General features: G+C 35.6%; 1 long non-coding RNA gene across 3 annotated transcripts in view; it reads right to left on the bottom strand.

The window, feature by feature from the left end:
• Gm34869 overlaps positions 1-16,508 on the bottom strand; it is a 73,203-nt gene that overhangs the window by 48,711 nt on the left and 7,984 nt on the right. The window contains exon 3 of one of the 3 annotated variants that reach the window (XR_872914.1): positions 14,905-14,966. The exons of the other annotated variants lie outside the window; for them this stretch is intronic. This is a non-coding gene — a long non-coding RNA (predicted gene, 34869). Of the gene's footprint in view, positions 1-14,904; positions 14,967-16,508 lie in introns of those variants that run through there. 3 annotated transcript variants of the gene reach the window in all.

Raw genomic sequence — 16,508 nt, 5'->3', positions numbered from 1 at the left:
TGCAAGGCAAAAGACACCGTCAATAAGACAAAAAGACCACCAACAGATTGGGAAAGGATCTTTACCTATCCTAAATCAGATAGGGGACTAATATCCAGCATATATAAAGAACTCAAGAAGGTGGACTTCAGAAAATCGAATAACCCCATTAAAAAATGGGGCTCAGAACTGAACAAAGAATTCTCACCTAAGGAATACCGAATGGCTGAGAAGCACCTGAAAAAATGTTCAACATCCTTAATCATCAGGGAAATGCAAATCAAAACAACCCTGAGATCCCACCTCACACCAGTCAGAATGGCTAAGATCAAAAATTCAGGTGACAGCAGATGCTGGCATGGATGTGGAGAAAGAGGAACACTCCTCCATTGTTGGTGGGATTGCAGGCTTGTACAACCACTCTGGAAATCAGTCTGGCATTTCCTCAGAAAATTGGACATAGTACTACCGGAGGATCCAGCAATACCTCTCCTGGGCATATGTCCAGAAGATGCCCCAACTGGTAAGAAGGACACATGGTCCACTATGTTCATACCAGCCTTATTTATAATAGCCAGAAGCTGGAAAGAACCCAGATGCCCCTCAACAGAGGAATGGATACAGAAAATGTGGTACATCTACACAATGGAGTACTACTCAGCTATTAAAAAGAATGAATTTATGAAATTCCTAGCCAAATGGATGGACCTGGAGGGCATCATCCTGAGTGAGGTAACACATTCACAAAGGAACTCACACAATATGTACTCACTGATAAGTGGATATTAGCCCAAAACCTAGGATACCCAAGTTATAAGATACAATTTCCTAAACACATGACACTCAAGAAAAATGAAGACTGAAGTGTGGACACTATGCCCCTCCTTAGAAGTGGGAACAAAACACCCATGGAAGGAGTTACAGAGACAAAGTTTGGAGCTGAGATGAAAGGATGGACCATGTAGAGACTGCCATATCCAGGGATCCACCCCATAATCAGCATCCAAACGCTGACACCATTGCATACACTAGCAAGATTTTATCGAAAGGACCCAGATGTAGCTGTCTCTTGTGAGACTATGCCGGGGCCTAGCAAACACAGAAGTGGATGCTCACAGTCAGCTAATGGATGGATCACAGGGCTCCCAATGGAGGAGCTAGAGAAAGAACCCAAGGAGCTAAAGGGATCTGCAACCCTATAGGTGGAACAACATTCTGAACTAACCAGTACCCCGGAGCTCTTGACTCTAGCTGCATATGTATCAAAAGATGGCCTAGTCGGCCATCACTGGAAAGAGAGGCCCATTGGACACGCAAACTTTATATGCCCCAGTACAGGGGAACGCCAGGGCCAAAAAGGGGGAGTGGGTGGGTAGGGGAGTGGGGGTGGGTGGGTATGGGGGACTTTTGGTATAGCAATTGAAATGTAAATGAGCTAAATACCTAATAAAAAATGGAAAAAAAAGAAAGCAAAGTAATAGTTATCAAAAAGTAGGCAAGTAAGCTCACAGTATGCTCTGAATCAAGCAACAAGCATCATGCCTGCCCCTTGTTTCTGAATATAGCTACCCACCACTCCCAAAGCAGAAAGCCATAGTTGCAGTGCTTGTACCCTGAGGGTATCCACTGACACACACTAGGGCAATGCCTTGTGAATGCAGGATGCGACATTATGAAATGGATTACTGTTTTGTTTTGTTTTGTTTTGTTTGTTTGTTTTGTTTTGAGAAAACAAAACTATGAGAAATAATCCTAGATTTGTATTCTTTGAGAGGTACAGGTTGGGAAAGATCACATCAAATGCTCTGTACCTGGGAAAACATTTTCTGATAATTTACTCCTAAGAAAGTACCTCTGCAGATTCAAGCAGAGTCCCATTAATGATAAACAAAAGCAATCTACTGGTTGCCAGAGCAAATAACAATCTTTTTGTAACTTTTTGTAGATTCCTGTGGCATTGCTCTAATTTCTGTCCTGGTTCTAAGATGAAACTGAATATATGTCCTTAGAACCCAAACCCCGAGGTACATGCTCTGTCTCATGGTATGGTCACAACCCCAATCACCCTGATCTTGGCTTCTCTCTTAATATCATCACAAACTCATTGAGATAATACAGTTCCTTTGTTTTTACGACCATCTTTCCAAACAATATTGCTTAAAGGTACATATATAGATAATATTAGATAGATGCATATTATAATGTAATTCAAAATTATGGGTGAGCAGGATGGAATATGGAGTGTAAAAAGTAAAAATTAAATTTAAAAAATCTGAAACATAGTACAAACTATACTCGTTCACTAAACTGACTTACAGTGACTTACAGTGAAGCAGCATCTTCAAAGCACAAATTAGAATGAAAATATTCCGTGCCATGACATTGGAAATACCTCTCATTCTCGATGCGTGCCGCTCCAAGATTTCAATATAGAGATTCTTTGACACATCTTTCTACCTTCTTGGAAAGGAAATTAGATTAAAGTTAAAGAGCTTAGGGAATATAAAGAAGGTTAATTGCCAATTATAAGAAAAAATTATGCAAAAGAAAGAGTAAAAGCACGTTCAGACACTATTACCCTTTCTTTAATTTGTGCTAATGCTATTGTTTTTATGTTTGTTTTAAAAAATATTGTTCAGAGTGTTTTAGTCTCTGCTCATTGGAACTTAGATTTAGAATGTCCCTCAAAACAATGAAACATGAAAGTGGCCCTGGCCTATGATTTGGATTAAAAGACATGTCTCAGGGAGAAGCAGAGAAAATCAAAATTGAATTAACATTTTCCTGAACTCCCCTGAAGATGATTATAATCATTAGGAAGTTAGAAGAGTCTGTCTACCTTGTGCATAAATGCTACTACATTTTTAAATAAAGAACTTAAGCAATTGCTTTGAATTTAAGAAACATAATGTTAATCCAAAGTGTAGGTTATAGTCATTTCCTGTATCTTACTATCCTCAGATACAGTAGAGCAGTGGTTTTCAATCTTCCTATGGCTGTGGTCCCTTAATAGCATTCCCCCTGTTATAATGACCTTCAACAATAAAATTATTCTTGTTAATATTTCATAACCATGATTTTTCTGTTGTTATGAATCATAGTGTAAGTATCTGTGTTTTCTCATGATCTTAGGCAATCCCACAGAAAGGATCTTTGACCCTCCCCCAAAGACTTGAAACCCACAAGTTGAGAAGCACTACAATAGAGAATTTCATGTCCTATAGCGCATCAGAGGAGTCATTCATACTTTTAATTTTCGTCACGATTACATTCGGTTGTTTCCTACTTTTATACTTCTTTAGGAGTAGGTTAGATATTTACATGTTTAATTTGCAAATACATCTGTCAAAATATGTAGGTAATTTTCTAGTCCTACTCTTTTGGTACTAAAAAATACAGAAATCAGTCAACCACACCATTCTGGAAGTATCTACCCATTCAGAGAGGGTGGGGATGCAAACCAACCAAAATAGGTTTTAAAAATGAAATCACTGTCTCTGAGTAGGCTGGAAGAATAAATCCGATTAGCAAATTTGTAGTGATTTCATACCTTTTATTTAAAGTAGAAAAGAAAAATATACCAACAGGCCCAGAACCTCAACAGGCTGCTTGGTATCAACTATGATCAAGGAAAAACACATAAAACATCATTTTTACCTTAAAATGTAACACCTTGGCAAAAGTACTCATGTCAAAGTTTGCAGGTGACACTCTCCTTAATGCCTTGCATCTACTGTTTGAAGCATTACCATTCAGATCATGTTAGCCCATTTGCCTCTTTATTTAGCTGCTACATGTTTTATCTTTTGTCCAACAAATACAGACAAAATATTGCATGAAGCATTAACAAATGGAACACTCTTGGCTATGACCTCTATATTATGGAAGCTCATAGACTACCATGGGACTATGAAAAGCAGACTGAAGGTTTCCATGATTGCAGAGGTTGTCTTACCACCCTCTTTTTGACTGTACACATGGTATTTAAAACCATGAGCTATCATTCTGAATTGTTTGTTGTGTTAGTTAAAAATAGCTTTCATGAAGATTTGGTTTAAGTTCCTAAGCCATTATTTTACATAGATGGAGTTAATCCTAGATAGACCTGACCTTATGCATTGAGTAGATAAAGGTGACAGGAAACAGCACAAGTCACTTTTATACTGACTTGAGAGAGCAAATTGCCACGTGAGAAGAGTGGCTTCATCACCGGAAACAGACATAAGTGAGTCCCTGGGCAAGAGTTATCAAGAAAACAGAATCTCAGTTAGAGATAACTCCTGCTAAATCCACAGGACCTGGGAAACACTCTGGGCCTTTAATTAGGGTATAACCTCATCTAACACTTTCTGAGAAATATGGTATAACCTGTAATAGACCACTCAATGATTTTATGTCTGCAACTCTGTCTCAAAGAAACCGTGAACTGAAGATTTGGTTGAAGTGGAAATGTCTAATGTCTGGTGTCTTCAGAGAGTCAGTTGTGTCATGTGATATTTTTCTGGAAACTGCCTTATGAGAGGATGTGTTACAGAAGCAGACATGTGACAGGATGTCTTGCTGAGACCAGACACGTAGTGTTATAGTGGAATCTGTCTGAAAAACAGAACATGTGATATTGGTTGTAGCACATGCTTTTGAGGACACATGGTGTTTGGAAAGTTGGATAAGTGTAACCCAACAGACAATGGACGGATGGCACTGTGGCATTGGTTCACCAGGCCTTCTTTGCTGATCATTGTTTATCATGATTTCTTAGAGAGAAATGCAAACACACACACAAAATTACTCTTGATATTGCAGGGGTTTCTTGCCACTTCAGTGGACTCAGCCTGATTTGCAGAGCCTTGTGATTTCTTCTGGATGGAACAGCCATTGCTGATTAGTGCATAGTGTTTATAAGTGTATCAAGCGACATTTGTGTGAAATGAACTGCTGCTATCCTGACAGTGACGATTGGAATCACACCAAAAGACTATTTCTACTCATTATGTCCTGTGGTTGGTAGTAGGCTAGAAGAGAGGATAAAGCATTTAAGAAAGCTTATTAAAGTAAATTTTGAGAAAAAGCAAGCCTACTTACACTTGGTGTTGGTTCAAGACACAAAGTTTATGATAATTTGCTACACAGCTATTAACAGAAACAGAAAAATTTCAAATGATAGTTCATAAAGTCTTGAAAATTTTTAAGAGAAGCAATGACAGTAGTCAAAGAAAAATGTCTTTAATGTCTTTGGGGTAGATGAATCCATGAAGAAGTACTACCAGGTTGCTACAGGACAATGTTTATACCTGAAATATGTATTCTGTAAGTGACTAATACAGGATTCAAACTAGACACTGTAAAGGGAACTAGAAGTATAAAAATCCCACATAAAGAACTGATAAGATTAAAAAAACAAAAAACAAAAAACTGTTCAGTGTAAGACAGCTTAATCAAAAGTTAAAAATCGAAAGCAGTCTAGCCAGGCTTAGGTTTGTTGATACCTTATTGGGTAACATTCTCTATTATAGCTATTTGATGTAAATTAATTTGTTTAATCTTCCAAACAAGTTATGCTTACTATTATTATGCTAGTTTAAAAGATGAAAGATTAGTATATTCATACTCTGAATAAATCAACCAATGTCATGTAGCATAGCTAAGTACAGTCGATATTTGATCATAGGTGATTTGATTGCAAAATTTCTACTTGTTGCCAAACATTATCAGAGAACAGATGGTGGAACATAGCATAGAATATTCTCTGAAATAAGTTTTGCCTTGGATTTTTTTTTCTAAATATGGACTAATTATTTTCCTTCTTTTTTTGTTTTGTTTTAATTATTTTTGTTTTTGTTTTTGTTTTTGTTTTTGTTTTTGTTTTCCAAGGCAGGGTATTTCTGTGTAGCCCTGAATGTCCTAGAACTCACTCTGTAGACCAGGCTGTCCTGGAACTCAGAAATCCACCTGACTATGCCTCCCAAGTGCAGGGATTAAGGGCATGTGCCACCCCTGCCCAGCCTTTTCCTTCTTCATTAATATATCATTGGTCGATCTCCAGTAAATTGGGCAGTGGCAATGAATAATATGTAGATATGAACAGCATAATTATATCTTGGGATGTCAGTGAAAATACTAGAATTTCTAGACAACGTTAATTAAAGTAAATAAATGCAATCTTCAGCAAATATCTTGAATGTACTAAAAATAGTTTATCTAAATATATTATAAGCACAATATTTAACACAGCAGGTTTTTTCCTACAAAATAAAATTAATTTCTAAACAAAGGAGTCAGAAGATAGATATAATCTGTCATTATGGTTTTCATTGAACTTTTAAAGGCTTATTTCAGTGGGGCAAAAAGTGAAGGGCTAGCATGCAATTGTGCCATGTCTTATTCTAAATGTAAAATTTCAACTTTATCTCAAATAAGTTTTATTCTAAGATTTACTATTTGGCTCTGTGACTTTTTTCCATGCATTCAATTTTATGATTCCTATTAATCTTGTATTGGGTCTTGCATTCTAATGGGATATAGGGTGAACTTCTTAATGTTCAAAGACTAGTTGGAATCAGAGCTGATGTGTGCACACATATTTTACAGAAATCCATTATTCAATATTCTTACTAAAATGCTTTCTATTAATATAGAAAAACAGCCACTACCATTGGCATAAGATTTTTTCCATTACATTTGAAAAGTCTATTCTTCTATAAAGTACACATAAATGTTCTACTTGATTCAATTATATTTCTTACTTTCTTAATTACTATTTTTTGTTCAATTCCATGTTAAAGATTAGATATCCTGCATTTGTCTTTTTTGTTTTCTGCTATTCAATTAAAGAAGTGAAAAGAAAGTCTTCTTTGCATATGCATAAAAACATGAAAAACAGTTAACCTGTGCTCTTGTCATTAACACACTGTTTTCTCAAAGTTCAGGAAATCTCTAAATATAATTAAATTTTCTTTGAAAATTATCTTGTATGCTTGGTATTTGTTTGTTTGCTTGTTTGTTTGTATTTGGGGTTTTGTTTTTGTTTTTTCGAGACAGGGTTTCTCTGTGTAGCTCTGACTGTCCTGGAACTCACTTTGTAGACCAGGCTGACCTCAAACTCAGAAATTCACCTGCCTCTGCCTTCCAAAAGCTGGGATTAAAGGTGTGTGCCTCCATGCCCGACAATTGTTAATATTATGAATAACTAATAATAAAATTAGGGAATGCTGACAATATGTTATTGACAGTGTCTTAAAAAAAAAAACACTGTTATCTTCAAACATGTTTCTTACCTATATCTTCAAACATGTTTCTTACCTATATCTTCAAACATGTTTCTTACCTATGAGTTATACTCTAATTTGTGGAGAAATACTTTTTATTTTTTGTTTTTTCGCTTTTTCCAAATTGGATATCCTTTTCATAGCCGTGACTATTCTGGAACTCAGTCTGTAGAGCATCCGCCTGCCACCGCCTCTACCTCCCAAGTGATCAGATTAAAGGATCCCCCAATCCTAAGAATTGCTTTTTATTAACAAGATTATATGTGAAAGAATTTTCAGTAAGTATAATAGTGATGAAGTATCCTTTCCTATTTCACTACTATATAGTTTACTTGGAAATAAATATATATACTTATTTTATAGACAAACGTGAAATATTATGTTATCTTTAACATCTGCTTTATTTTATCTTTATTATCTGCTACCTAAAAGACCTCTTAGCATGCAGGATAGATAAACAATTAACAGCAATTGCCGTGCAATAATGAGGACAAATCCCTACAATCCACAGAAAATCCACTTCCATGTGTTCATAGACACGCAGTAAGCAAGTAACAATAATATGCAATAGAAAACATACTTCCAAAATGAACTAGTAGTAAGTACTGAATGTGAAAAGAAATTCCTTTAGCTTGTGTTTTTGTGCTCTAAGATAAAAGGATGTGGTTTTGTGGTTGTTAAAGTGTTGACTATTCTAGTCTCATGCAATGCTGATTCATATTTTGTCAATTTGACAAGAGGTGGTGTCATCTCAGAAGAGGCCAATCCACTGAAGAATTTCTTCCAGCAGATTTTTCTGGAGGAAAGCTTTTGGGGCATTATTGATAAATACATAGGAACTCAGATTCACCTCTGGGCATGTAGTTCCAGAATTATAAAAATGCAAGCTGATGAAATTAACAAAGACAGATGAACCTTATGAATATATTTCATGTAAATACCTCTGTTCAAAGATATTATTTATGGAAAAATACCTTGCAATTTGTAGACTGAAATTTTGATGATTTTGTGGATAAAACATTGGGAATGGCTTTTTATTCAAATATTCTTCAAAATTACTAGAAAATTCCAATTTAAAAGACATGAATATACATTGTTAATCATTTATTGGTTTCATTGTTGTATGTATGAATTTTAAATGCTTTTGAGATTTTTTTTATTTTATATGAATGCTTTTCCTGAATGCATGAATGTTCACTTCATGAGTACAGAGAACATTAGACAGCACTAGATCCCTTATAAGTAGAATTATAGATGACTGTGAACCACCATGTAGACCCTGGGAACAGAACTTAGATTTACAAGCACAACAAATCCTCTTAATTGCTAATCGATCTTCTCATCACAAGCATGTGTTGTTAATGTTGTTTTTGTTGTTATTGTTATTGTTTGATGAATATCACAGGAGCAATATGTATACAGTAAAGGCTGTAATCAAAGAATGAAAAACAAGCAAGGAAATTTATACTTTCTGGTAGACCTGATTAGGAAAGACAGTGGTTTTGATTTGCACACTGGAACACATGTGGAAATGATTATCTGGCTGCAACTGGGAAAGAGAAAGAGATAACTGTGATGGATTAAAAACACTATTATTCTAAACTTCTTTTATAGCCAATAAATGTAAAAATGTCTTATACGTATATTCAATTTCCCCTCTTGTCTCTTTTCCTTTTTGTCTGCTCTTGCTCTCTCATATCTATCTTGTACACAGGATATAATAAGATAGTGTTACAGATGAAAAACTTGCCATAAACTAATACTATCATAATTTGATAATGGAAATATGACAAGTTACTATCACAACCAAGATGTGTGTGTGTGTGTGTGTGTGTGTGTGTGTGTGTGTGTGTGTGTGTGTGTGTGTGTGAGTGTGTGTGTGTGTGTGTGTGTGTGTGTGATGTTCAGGATAAATGTGACAGGGAAGAAAAGAGGTGGCATTATGTTGGAATCAAAGCAAGAATTTAGATTCCATTCTTAAAGTACAAATGGCCTGTCGGCATGGTGATCCTCCTCAAATAAAGCTAAATTAATTGATATCCAAGTAGTGATCATAAGTAGGATATATTCATACATATGAAAAAATCTGTTATTATTTACTGAATTACCTCCTCTGATATTTTTCCTTGTGACCTATTAATTTTAAAGCCAAGATTATAGAAGTACTATAGTGTAATTTTGTGTACTGATAAAAGTGCCACATATATAAAATTGTACTTATATGTCTATGTGTTAATTAATTTATTTTTGTGAACAACTTTCCTATGAGGTACAGGTGGCTACTTTAATCTTAATCTGTAATATTGGGTAACTTTCGACTCCATCTCCATTCCCAGTGGTCTAGGTACTGTCATCACAGATTTGGGATGCCAAGAATGGATTCCTAAATCTACTTTAAATTAGCATCAATCTGTTGAAGATTAGTGCTCCTGCCTGTAGAGAGTGAATATATCTCTTTTAAATCTTTGCATCATCGGTGAACCTCTTGCAACTTTAATCCTGTCACACCATATCCTTTTTTCCAAATTTATTTCCTTCTTAATGAAATGAACCAGAGTTCTAATCTTCTCATAATCATAAAACCACATGGAGTTATATGGTTGAGGGATCTTACTTGACCTGTGAACCTTTTAAGCAATTAAAAAATAGTTACTAAATACTATATTTTCTTCAGAATCCCTTTGAATTTGGTACTTAAATTATGACAATAAAATAATTGATTCAATTGTTATATTTGCATGTTACTACAGAAATCATTGAAGAATATACTGTTTTTAAGAAACAGGGCAATTCTATTCCATTGATCAACATGTCTGTCTCTGTACCAGTACAATGTAGTTTTTATCACTATTGCTCTGTAGTAAAGCTTGAGGTCAAGGATGGTGTTTCCCCCAGCTGTCCTTTTAGTGTTAAGAACTGTTTTTTACTACTCTGGGTTTTTTGGCTTTCCAGATGAATTTGAGAATTGCTGTTTCCATATCTTTGAAGAATTGTGTTGGGATTTTGATTGGGATTCAATTGAATCTATAGATTGCCTTTGGTAAGATGGCCAATTTTACTATGTAAATTCTGTTAATCCATGAGCATGGGAGAGCTCTCCATTTTCGGAGATCTCTGATTTCTTTCTTGAGAGACTTGAAGTTATTGTCATGTAGGTCTTTTACTTGTTTGGTTAGAGTTACCCCCAAGATATTTTATAATATTTGTGAATATTGTGAAGAAAATTATTTCCCTAATTTCTTTCTCAGTCCATTTATCTATTGCATAAAGGAAGGCTACTGGTTCATTTGAATTGATTTTATATCTGGCCACATTGCTGAAGTTCTTTGTCAGCAGGAGAATTTCTATGGTAGAATTTTTGGGGTCACTTATGTATACTATCATATCATCTGCAAATAGTAATACCTTTATTTCTTCTTTATATATTTGTATCCCTTTGATCTCTTTTTGTTGTCTTATTGTTCTAGCTAACTCTTCAAGTACTATATTGAACAGATATGGGGAGAGTGGGCATCCTTGTCTTGTCCCTGATTTCAATGGGATTGCTTCAAGTATGTTTCCATTTAATTTGATATTGGCTGTTGGTTTGCTGTAATTGCTTTTATTATGTTTAGGTATGGGCCTTTAATTCCTGATCTCTCAAGTACTTTTAACATGAAGGGGTATTGAATTTTGTCAAATGCTTTTTCTGCATCGAAGATTTTTTTCTTTGAGTTTGTTTATATAGTGGATTATATTAATGGATTTACATATATTAAACTAACCTTGCATCCCTGAAGGTCACTTGATCTTTGACAAAGACACCAAAAATATGCAATGGAAAAAGAAAGCATCTTCAATAAATGGTGCTGTTCTTATTGGCTGGCTGCATGTATAAGAATGAAAATATACCCATATTTGTCATCTTGTACAAAGCTCAAGTCCAAGTGGATCAATGACCTCAACATAAAACCAGACACTGACTCTGATAGAAGAGAAAATGGAAAAGAGTCTTGGACTCATTGGCACTGGGGGAAATTTCCTAAACTTAAGTCCAATGGCTCATGCTATAAAAACAACAATAGATAAATGGGACCTCATAATACTAGAAAATTTCTGTAAGGCAAAGGACATAGTCAATAAGACAAGTCAGCAACCTACAGTTAGGAAAAAAAATTGTTACTAACCCCACATCTGATTGAAGGCTAATACCAAAAATATACAAAGAATTCAAAAAGTTAATTACCAAAAAAAAAAAAAGAAAAAACAAAAAACAACAAAAAAAAAAACAAAACCAAAACAAAACAAAACAAAAAACAAAAAAAAAAAACCCAAAATAAAACAATCCAATGAAAAAACGGGGTATAGAATTAAACTTTGAATTCACAACTGAGGAATCTCGAATGGCTAAGAAGCACCCAAAGAAATGTTCAAATCCTTAGAAATCAGAGAAATGCAAATCAAAATGATGATGAGATTCCACCTTACAGCAATCAGAATGGCTAAGATCAAACCTCGGGTGACAAAACATGTTGGAGAGGATGTGGAGAAAGAGGAACACTTCTCCATTGCTGTGACTGCGAACCTGTACCACTGCTTTAGAAATCAATATGGAAGTTTCTCAGAAAATTGGAAATAGATCTACCTGAAGACCAAGGTATACCACTCTTGGCAATATACCCAAAAGATGGCTCACCAAGCCACAGGGGCCCTTGTTCCACTAGGTTCATAGCAGCCTTCTTTGTGAAAGCCAGAAGCTGGAAACAACCTAGTTGTCTCATTTCAGAAGAATGAATACAGAAATTGTGATTCATTTACACAATGCAATACTATTGTGAAATCAGCTATTAAAAACGAGGACATGCTGACCTTTGCAGGTAAATGAATGGAACTAGAAAATATGATCCTGAGTGAGGTAACTCAGAATCAAATGGACATGCATGATATGTTCATTAATACTCATTAATAAGTGGATATTAGTCAAAAAAAAACAGTACAGAATACACAAGATACAGTTCACAGAACTCCAAAAGCTCAACAAGCTGAAGTGCCTAATGAGGATACCTCAGTCCCACTTGGGAGAGAGAAGAAAGCAATCATAAGTGGGGAGGGAGGGAAGGACCTAGCAGGGAAAGTGGATGATATGGGGAGGGGTGGAGGAGTAAGGCAGGAAGAGGGAAACTAGATCTGGTATTGAGTGAGGGAAAAATAGTGAAGCCCTGAGGGCCAGCAGAAAGAATGTAAATGGGCAACCTCAAGAAATAGGAGTTTGGGAGGGAACCCCACGGAATGCAACAGAGACCTTGGAGGTGGGAGACTCCCAGGACTCAAAGGAAGGGACCTTAGGTGAAATGCCCAACAGTAGAGAGAGGGAACTTATAGAGCCCACCTCCAGAAGGAAGACAGGACATTAAGTGATGAATTTGGTTGCCATCTCCCAGTCACATCTCTAACCCAAAATTGTTTCAGTCTGAAAAAAATTACAGGGATGGAAATAGGAGTCTGAGGAAAAGAAGGTCCAGCAACCCAAAGAGGGATCCAGCTCATGGGGAGGTTCCAAGGCCTGACACTATTACTGAGGCTATGGAGATCTCACTAAACATCGTCTATCATGACTGCCCTCCAAAAGACCCAACAAGCAGCTGAAAGAGTCAGATGCAGGTACTTTAAACCAACAAATGGACAGAAGCAGCTAACTCCTGTATTTGAATTAAGGAAGGCAGAAAGAAGCTGAGGAGAAGGGTGATCCCGTAGGAGGACCAGCAGTCTCAATTAACTGGATCCCTGAGATCTCTCAGACACTGGACCAGCAAACAGGCAGCATATAACAGCTGATATGAGGTCCCCAACACACATACAGTAGAGGACTTCCTGGTCTGTGTTCATTCAGAGATGATGCACCTAACCCTCAAGAGACTGGAGGCCCCAGGGAGTTTAGTGGTCAGGAGGGGTTGAGGTTGGAGCATCCACGTGGAGACAGGGTGGTGTGGGGAAGAGGTGTGGGATGCGGAGCAGATGGAGGGTGAATGGGAGGGGGCGGGAATGGATTGTGGAGTGTGAAAAATATATTAAAAGTAAAATAAAATTTAAAAAAATAGTGCACATAAATTTATATTAATGCAGCACTGAACTTGATAGACAGTCGAAGAATGAATGATTAGATTGGGTAGAAATCTCAGAACCAGCTTTGGCTTCCCTGGCTTCCGTGACCCAGAGGAAGCATGAGATCAGAAAGAAGTCATTGCATAAGCTGAGACATTGGTCCTTATTGAACAGCTGCCTTTTCTCTCAGTTTTTCATGTTACTGGTTAGCAGATGGAGGGCCAGTCAAAACCTCTTCATTCATGAATAAATCAGTGTCCATTTTTGCTCAGTCTCCCATTGTACCCTCATGTGAAAAACAGATGGCAGAGCTCTGAAACACCTGTTTCAAATGTAGACATGGCCGTTTTTCCTGAATAATCAAGAAGGAACAAATTTTAATCAAAATGTTGTGGCTTTACCTTGTGAATTTTTCTTGACAGACTCATTCTTTTTAACTCTCAGTGTCGCCTCCTTACTCCAAAATAAATCAACACCTTTTAGAGCCAAAACGTTACCTCAAAACTTAGAGTCAACATCCAAGCTCTATAAATATACAAGATTCCCAAGACAAAAGCAAGGCAACAATAAATAAATTGATACCAGGGAGATGGCTCAAAGGGTAAAATGGCTTGTCATTCATGCTTGACAACTTAGTTCATTACTCATAGCCCACATAAAATTGGAAGGAAGGGAACAACTCCACATTGTCCTCAGAGTTCCACATGTACATCTGAATACTCCCTCCAAAGTAATAATAGTAACAACAACAACAAAATACCATTAAACTTTACCACTACTACTACAGTAGATTTATGTTTCATATTTATAGTTGTTATAAGAATTTCAAGAGGGAGTGACCTTTGGAATAGGTTAGCTTAATTTTGGTCAGTGATTATTCAGTGGAAGACATTCATTTCTAAGATGATTTTCTAACGCAGGTCCTTGACATCCACTTACAAACTGCAAGCAAACTTTCCTTAGCATCTCTTGTCTTCACCACTTCTCAGTTATAAAACCTGGAAACAGGACATGCTAAGTCAAATACAAAGACAAGCACATGATCTAGCAGGCTGAGAATAAACTCCCATTGGCTCTGTGCTCTTTTCTCCTACGCTAATATTACTTAGCTTGTGTTCCCAAAAGTTAGAAGTCTCTATCCTGTGTATAATTTTGGGTGTACATTGGTTGATTTGAAATGTATAACCTTTGTATGATCTGGGGTGTATAATCTTTGTATTATTCAGGATGTTTCTCTGTGTAGTCATATAGAAGCTTCATGTGGGAATGAAGATATCAGGCTAAAAAGTACATAGATGCATATGGATTTTTAACACTTATATTTTCATTTTTATTTGAAATAGAAAGATATACACATTATGAATCATCATGTAAAACAGAATTAATTAACTTTTTGTAACCACTCTACAGCCAACTAAACTCAGTACCATGTTCCCCGCAACCCCTTCTTTAATCTCTTTCCTTTGAGTATGAATAGAATCTGCCTAGCACTCTGCATTAGCTTTCATTTTCTCCATCATATAAATGGATTAAAGAACTCTGGCTTAGTGTCAGTCTTCATTTCTCAGAAGGCCAAGGCAGGCCCAGTGTGTCATTGAAAATGTATAGTTACCAGGGGCTTCATTTCTTTCTCAGGAAAAGCTGCAAGATAGGATTGGAAGAAAAACCAGGCAATTGTGAGTACAGTATATATTATTGGATTATTTTGCTAATAGAAGTACAGAATGTAAAATAAAAATGATTTTAGTTTACCTCAGTTTCCTACTTTCTAAATCCTAATCTCACCTGTGAGTACAGAGATTTTGTAGTCAGTATATTAAAGCCTTAATTCTACACAAAGGCAATTAAGGGACTCTGAGACTAGGAGAAAATCTTCCTCAAGAAATTGCATGCCAGTTGGTTATCCAATGCCAACTAGTCATGACTAAAGCCATATATTTACAAATAACATTAACAGACTGAGAAAGTATATTTAGGAATATAAATTTATATACATATACTTCTATTCAGGAAACAAAAATTACTGAAAAAAGCAACTATGAATGTGAAAGGCTATTGGGCAGTTTGGAGGAAGGAAAGGGATGGGAAAAATGTTACAATTGTATCATAATTTCAAAATAAATACAAAATACTTAAGAGAAAACATATAGAACTTCATTTTTCTTAATCTTCTCTGCAGAAAAGTGAGACAAATGAGAAAGTTGCCAATCTTTGCACTGTAGAAGCCGCAGCATGACTTTATAATATTCCATCAGAATTCTGATATGTATAGCTGTTTTAAATCCATAAAAAAATTTTCAAGTGGCAATTTTGTGAGCCATGAATTAAAAATACACAGTAGGTTGAAGGAAGAGATGAGAGAATATTAGCATATTAGCCAATTATCACAAGCTCCATGGTAACAAGATTCTAAAACAACCTTGTGAATTGACTTTAAACAAAGGCGATGCAAATGTGTGCCACAACCAAGCAGTACGTGTTCTAATAAATAAATGAGAAATAGAAAAGTTCTCTAGGACTGTACTTTGATTGGAAATTAGTCTCCTATCATTTCCACATTATTCAGAGTGTTTTAACTATTGCCTGAATATTTGCTTAGATTTACTTTATTGCTTACATTAGAAGAAAAAAAAACCATTCACAGAACTAAAATCAAGTTTTCATCTGCAACAGTCCAAAGGCATTTAATTTATTAGGAAAAAAAAGAACACTGTTAAATATCAAATTTGTCCAAGGTTCTTTGAAAAATCAATGAAAAATTTAGATTTCATCCTATAGTAATTTGTGAGTTAAAATAATCACACTGTATGACATAGAAAAACAACTTTAATTAAACAAATAAGAAAAAAAATAGACTTCTTCCAGGAAAATGCTAAGATACTTCAGGAGGCTATGAGATTGGAATTTTTCCTATATAAGTATCAAATATCAAAATGTTAATAAAATGTACTGAAATGAGTTGAAGAAAAATTTAATTTTCTTTAAAAACATGACTGACTAAGCATCTCACTATTTAGCAAATAGACTAATGACAATTAGGTCTTTGGATATTTGAATCTTACCAATTTTAACCATTTTTTTTAATCCTCTAAAGTATATTTTAAAAATATGTTCTCATAAGCAATAGAAATAAACAGGCTGATAAGGAAAAAGGTTTTGTACATGATACTAGGCATACATGCC

This window comes from Mus musculus, chromosome 12, assembly GCF_000001635.26.
Source record: "Mus musculus strain C57BL/6J chromosome 12, GRCm38.p6 C57BL/6J".
NCBI classification, from domain to species: Eukaryota; Metazoa; Chordata; class Mammalia; order Rodentia; family Muridae; genus Mus; species Mus musculus.
The sequence above is the reverse complement of the archived record's forward strand: the minus strand, read 5'-3'. Positions and strand labels throughout refer to the sequence as shown.